This window comes from Neomonachus schauinslandi, chromosome 10, assembly GCF_002201575.2.
Source record: "Neomonachus schauinslandi chromosome 10, ASM220157v2, whole genome shotgun sequence".
NCBI classification, from domain to species: domain Eukaryota; kingdom Metazoa; phylum Chordata; class Mammalia; order Carnivora; family Phocidae; genus Neomonachus; species Neomonachus schauinslandi.
The window spans coordinates 85,553,814-85,560,432 of NC_058412.1; the positions used below are offsets into that span (position 1 = coordinate 85,553,814).

Here is a 6,619-nt window from a genome sequence, read left to right on the forward strand (position 1 = left end):
AAAGAAAGAAAGAAAGAAAGAAAGAAAGAAAGAAAGAAAGAAAGAAAAAGAAAGAAACTAAGAAAGAAAAACTGCTTTCAGGCTCCTGGGTGACTCAGTCGTTAAGTGTCTGCCTTCAACTCAGGTCATGGTCCCAGGGTCCTGGGATCGAGTCCCACATCGTGTTCCCTGCCTGGCAGGAAGCCTGCTTCTCCCTCTTCCACTCCCCCTTGCTTGTGTTCCCTCTCTTGCTGTGTCTCTCTCTGTCAAATAAATAAAATCTTAAAAAAAAAAAGAAAGATACTGCTTTCCTATTTACCTATATACACAATGAACAAGTGGAATCTGAAATTAGAAGCACAATAACACATTAACACCCCCAAAATAATACAGATATGAATATAGCAAAACATGTACAAAATTTAAGAAAAACTACATAACTGATGAAAGAAGAACTAAATAAATGGAAAGATATTCCATGCTCATGGATAAGATAGGAAGACTCAATATTGTCAAGATGTCAGTTCCTCCCAAATTGATCTATAGAGTCAATAAAATTCCAATCAAAATCCCAGAAAGTTATTTTGTGGATTTTGAAAAACTGATTCTCATGTTTATATGGCGAGGCAAAGGACCCATAACAGTCAACACAATATTGAAAGTTGGAGGACTCACGGTACTCAACTCTAAGACTTAGTATAAAGCTACAGCAATGAGACAAAGTGGTGTCGGTGAAAAAACAGATAAATACGTTAATGGAAAAAAACAGAACCCAGAAACAGACCCACATAAAAGTAGTCAACTAATCTCTGACAAAGGAGTAAAGGCATTGTAATGAGCAAAGTAAGTCTTTCAACAAATGGTCCTAAGAAGAACTGAGCATCCTCATGCAAAAACAAAAATGAATAGAGACACAGACCTTACACCCTTGACAGAAATTAACATGAATTGGATCTCAGGCCTAAATGTAAAACACAGAACTCTAAAGTCCTAGAAGATAACAGGGGAAAATATAGATGACCTTGCTATGAAGATGACTTTTTATATACAACATCAAAGACACAATCCATGAAAGAGGTAACTGATAATCTGGACTTCATTAAATTAGAAATTGCTGTTCTGCAGGGGGACCTGGGTGGCTCAGTCAAGCATCTGCCTTCGGCTCAGGTCATGATCCCAGGGTCCTGGGATAGAGCCCTGCATCGGGCTCCTTGCTCAGTGGGAGCCTGCTTCTCCCTTTCCCACTCCCCCTGCTTGTGTTCCCTCTCTCGCTGTGTCTCTCTTTGTCAAATAAATAAATAAAATCTTTAAAAAAAATTGCTGCTCTGCAAAAGACACTGTCAAGAGAATAAAAAGACAAGCCACAGACTGGAAGAAAATGTTTGCAAAACACATATGTGAGAAAGGACTTTTATCCAAAAGATACAGAGAACTCTTAAAATTCAACAACAAGAAAATAACTTGATTTAAAAATGGGCTAAAAGCCTTAAAAGATACCTCATAAAGGAAGATATACAGATGGCAAATAAGCATATGTGCTGTACATCATATGACATTAAGGAAATGCAAATTAAAATAAAAATATAATACTATTACACATGTATTAGAAGGGCTAAACTTCAGAACACCGACAACACCAAATGTTGTTGAGGGTGTGGAGCAATAGGAACTCTCATTCATTGCTGGCAGAAGTAAAAATTAGTGCAGACACTTGGAAGACAGTTTGACAGTTTCTTACAAAACAAAACACCCTCTTAACATGTGATCCTGCAATCATGCACTGGTATTTACCCAAAGGAGTTGAAAACTTATGTACACACACACACACACACAAAAAAAAAACGCACACAGATATTTATAGCAGCTTTACTCATATTTTTTTTTCCTAAACTTGGAAGTAAAGAAAATGTTCTTAAGTAGGTGAATGGATAAATAAGCTGATACATCCAGACAATGGAATATTATTTAGCATTAAAAAGTAATGAGCTACCAAGCCATGAAAAGACATAGAGGAAACATACATGCACATTACTAAGTGAACGAAACCAATCTGATAAGGCTACATACCATTTGATTACAACTATATGACATTCTGAAAAAGGCAAAACTATGAAGGCAGTAAAGAGATTAGTGGTTGCCACAGGTTAGTGAAGAAGAAGGAATGAATCACTGGAGTAGAGACAATTTTTAGGGCAGTAAATCTAGTCTGTATGAGACTATAATGGTGGATACATGTCATCATACATTTGTTCAAACCCATAGAAAGAACACCAAGAGTGAAATCTAACATAAACTACAGACTCTGGGTGATAATGTTCTGTCAGTGTAGGCCCATCCATTGTAACAAATGTACCACTGGGTGGGGGTGAGGGTGTGGATGGTATTGCTAACAGTAGAGGCTGTGTGTGTGTTGAGTAGTATTTGGGAAATACCTTCTATTCAAATTTTCTGTGAACTTAAGTCACTCTTAAAAAAATACTCTATTTAAAAAGAGATTTCTGAACACTTGTCCAAGATTTGCTGAATCAGAACTTTTGCTGTGGGGTCCTAGTATCTATAATCTTTAAAGTACTCTGTGACTCTGATGATCACCCTGGTTTGCAAATGAGAGGCCAAATTGCAATTGAAGCTGAATATAATCAATTGGAAATTATGAAAGGTTCACATAAAAATTGTATAAGGAAACTGGGACATTATGAAGGATAATGACTTAAGGAGAATGGATTCCCCCAAAATCTCATTATGCATTGTCATTCATATCTGAGTCATGTTCAATGTGTGTATGAAAAGTGATGTCCTTCTCAAATGACCAAAGTTATAAAAACAAAAGAAAAAAAAGAGAGAGAGATGATGTTTGACACTGTGGTTCTGTGGACCCTACTTTGAGTAGTAAGGTTGTAGACTGTAAGCTCAATGAGGACAGAGCTCTCTTTGTTTCTGTCTATGTACTAGCATCTCTCATAATTCCTGGCACATGGTAGGTCCTCACATTGTGTCTGTTGAATGAATAAATCTCCCCCTCCTATAAGAATACCTGGGTCTGATTAAGGCTTTTTTGTGTGTTTTCCATAAAATCTGTGTGTGCAGATATGACATATCTTTGCCAGCATTTATAATAGTATACTCAAGTAGAGCTTTTGCTTGTTTGTTCCTGCTTTCCTTTCACTAATGATAAATTGCCTGAGGGCAGGGACCATATAATTTTCCACCATGTTTCTCAGTACTTAGAACCGAAGGCACTTAGGAAATGTCTGTTAAATAAATAAATGATTTGAAAAGGCAAAATCTGCTTTTTTATCTTCCAAAGTTGCAACTGAGCTTCCACTGCCATGTATTTCCCATATTCTCAGGAGAGTGGATGGATGAAGAGGTGCGTATTGAAGACAAAATAGGAATGGGTGTCTGGGAAGGTACATCCTGGAGCAGAAATTCACAAGTGGCATCATCATTAGATAAGATGCAGGAGTTCAAAGGGCTCAGCAAATGAGGAAATGTCTCCACAGAAGCAGACTCAATACATCAGCAGTTGTTATTTTCAACTGGTGCCTTCTGTCATGAAGAATAGCTGCTCTGCCAGGTCAGAATTGTTTTGGCCACCTTCAAGGTCATTGTACTTTCCCAGATCTGGCACTGAACCTAGAGGCTGGCAAATCTGGCTTCTTAAAGTGGATTAGGTGGGCCCCGCAGAGAGTTCTGTGTCCTGGCTGCATTCCCAATTCTTACAGCCTAAAGCCCTGGGGATGTTTCTCTGAGGACAGCCACCTCTTTTGTCCCTCTTTGGATTTGAGTCTAGCCCCCCGGACCTTAGCCTTGTGCACTACTTCATACACTCTCATTGTCCACATCTGTTCTGCTACAACCACAAGCTTTTTGTCATCATCATAAGGGTATTCTGGTAGGGAAGACATAAATTAACCTGTGGCCAAAGTCCAGAATCAGAAATTGACTTATATATAACTGTCAAAAACAAAATCAAGAATGAATGAAAGAATGAGTTTCTGTTGAAAAGCATTTGAGTAATGATATGAAATTCCATCTCTGTTTTCTGTCAGTTCCTTAAAATTGCTTAAATTTATAACCCTTCCATGTAAAAATGGGAGTTACATTGAAAGACTTTCTAAACCTTTTCCAGACAATCAGTGAGCTAATTATTTGAACCAGATGAAAGAACTGTCCATGCAGACCCTTCTCCCTTGTCCTAATTTCTGTTTGACTTCCATTGGCCTCTTATTTCAAACAAGGTGATTGGATGCAGTTACTATTTATACAGAGAACAAAGCAAAGAAGTAGTGATAAAAATTTGAAAGTTCATTTCCAAACCCAGCATAAGAAAATGGGGGATGGTCTAAAAATTTCACCTAGAGAGAGGTGACCAGTAATTAAGGAATACTCTTACTTATTCTATCAGTTACTAGATTTTCATATTCCATTGTTCAATAGACTGGCATGGTAGAGTATGGAAAAAAAAGAAGAAAGTGACCAGAGGGACTTGTGGCTTTGTGACTTGTGGCTCTTCTCTCTCTTTTTCCATACACTCACAGATGTATATAAATACACACAGATATCTATATCTATCAATATATCTATATATCTAGATATATAAATAGAACTATAGATGTGTAACTATATCCATGGATATATAAATAATCTATGCATTAAATATAGATATCTAGGGATAGATGATAGATGATGATAGATGATAGATAGATGATAGAGAGATAGATAGAGAGAGAGATAGATAGATAGATAGATAGATAGATAGATAGATAGATAGATGATAGATGTATAGTAGATAATTTTAAACTTACGCAGTAGATTTTTTGTAACGCTGAAATAGGATATTTTGGTGGGCAAGCAACCCAGTTAACTCTACAAGGAAAACTATCTTGTCTGGCTTGTGTGATAACTTCATTGTTGTTTTGGACAACTCTTAGGAGCCTTTCATTTTAACGCCATTTTTAAGCGGAAGGGACATGAATTTAAAATGACTTTGGAAACCTTCCTGAAATATCTTCAGAGAATCCCCTCACCAGGGCAGCCGGAACCATCCTCCACCCAAGGCCCATGGGAGGCAGTGGGAGAGCCCCTCCATTCAGTGAGAGATGTAAGAAACCATTTCAGGCAAAGTCTGGGAAGACAACTCCCGCCCCTTCCTCTCTGTTGGACTTCCAGCTGCTCCATCTGAAAACACGATGCGCTGAGACCCTCCCAGCCTCTCCATTCCCGGCTTCCAACTAGAGTCCTGGGGAAACAGAATGCGAAATGACCCTCGGGAACACGCCCTCCTTCCCGGAGGGGCGAGAGGGAATGGCCGGGACTGGGCCAGCACCGCCAGGGCGCGGGATACCGCCCAGGCTCTGCCCCAGTCCCTCAGCCACCTCCCTCCGCACCCCCACACCCACCCAGCGCGCGAAGGCACTGTCCCCAGCACCCGCCCCAGCACCACTTTGCTCTGACGTCCGCCTTCCCAGCTCTGACGATCGCCCCCGCCGGCCGCCCTTATAAAGGGGACTTTTGCCAATACTGGGATCGATCGCCACCTCGCCCGCGTCGAGAGCCCTCCGCTCCAGCTCACACACCTGTCAGCTCCGCGCACGCCCAGGTTCTGGGAGACCCGGGGCTGGAACCCTGCCGCCTGGCCCTACCCCTCGCCCCTCGGCACCCCTGACCCTCCCCCACCCTCCGCACCCTTGGAGCCCCCAACCCCCACGGTGCCTGGGCGGCGGTCCCGGGAGGAGCCCCAGACCGCGGAGCGCTTCCCCGCGCGGCCACCACTCCAGGTAGGAACAGAGCGGGCATCCGGGGCGCCTCGGAGCCCGCTCCCCCTGGGACACGGTGGCCGCCCCATCGGCGTTTTTAGGTAGAAGGGACGCGGCTTTTTCTCCTCTCGGTGGGGATGAGCGGGCGGGTCCACTGTCTGGCACCCACGGCTCTCGAGGTGCATCGGCGGGAAAGTCAGGGCGCTGGAGAGGGGCCACGGGGCCGCGGGAGGGATAGCGGGGAGCTGGGGAGCACTCGGGCTGGGCTGGGGAAAGAAAGAACTTCCCAGCTCCGGTGTTCACAAAAGCGGAGCGCATCCAGCCTGCCCGCGCTTCTTTCGCTTCCCCTGAATCCGAGGGAGGCTAGTTCTTTCGCCCAAGGTCTCATCACCTACGTGCGGACACAAATACTTGTATTTCCCCCCAGAAACGTGCTTGTGTGAACGCGAGTGCATGAAATAGCCATAGTCACGAGGGCTGAAAAATAAGAGAACAAGAATTCCAGGAAGTGCAGGCGTTAAAACTTGACATCTGTCTCTTAAAGAGTCTTGTTTTTAATACCTTTGACGTCCTCTTATATTTTTAGGCAATTTTGTATTTTTAAGTCGTTTTCTTGTATATACCATTAAAAGGGTGGGGGAGAGATGAAAAGAGCAAAGAACAATGGATGAGGAAGAAGAGCTGGCCAAGAGGGTACACTCTTTAAACAATGTAACATCTTTAGTTGCTACAGTAACTTGGACCACAGGCACTTGTTGAAAATTGGAATTGATGTGTTTTTGAAACTGATTTTCCTAAAGTATTTTTCCCGGAGATATTTGCATGTCACATTTCTTCTGGAACCATTCCCTGAAATTGTTTGAAAGGAGAGATAGAGGAAT

General features: G+C 42.2%; 1 pseudogene; it reads right to left on the minus strand.

The window, feature by feature from the left end:
* Nucleotides 1-4,409, minus strand: part of LOC110572057 — a 26,988-nt pseudogene extending 22,579 nt beyond the window's left edge.
* Nucleotides 4,410-6,619: the final 2,210 nt, after the last annotated feature.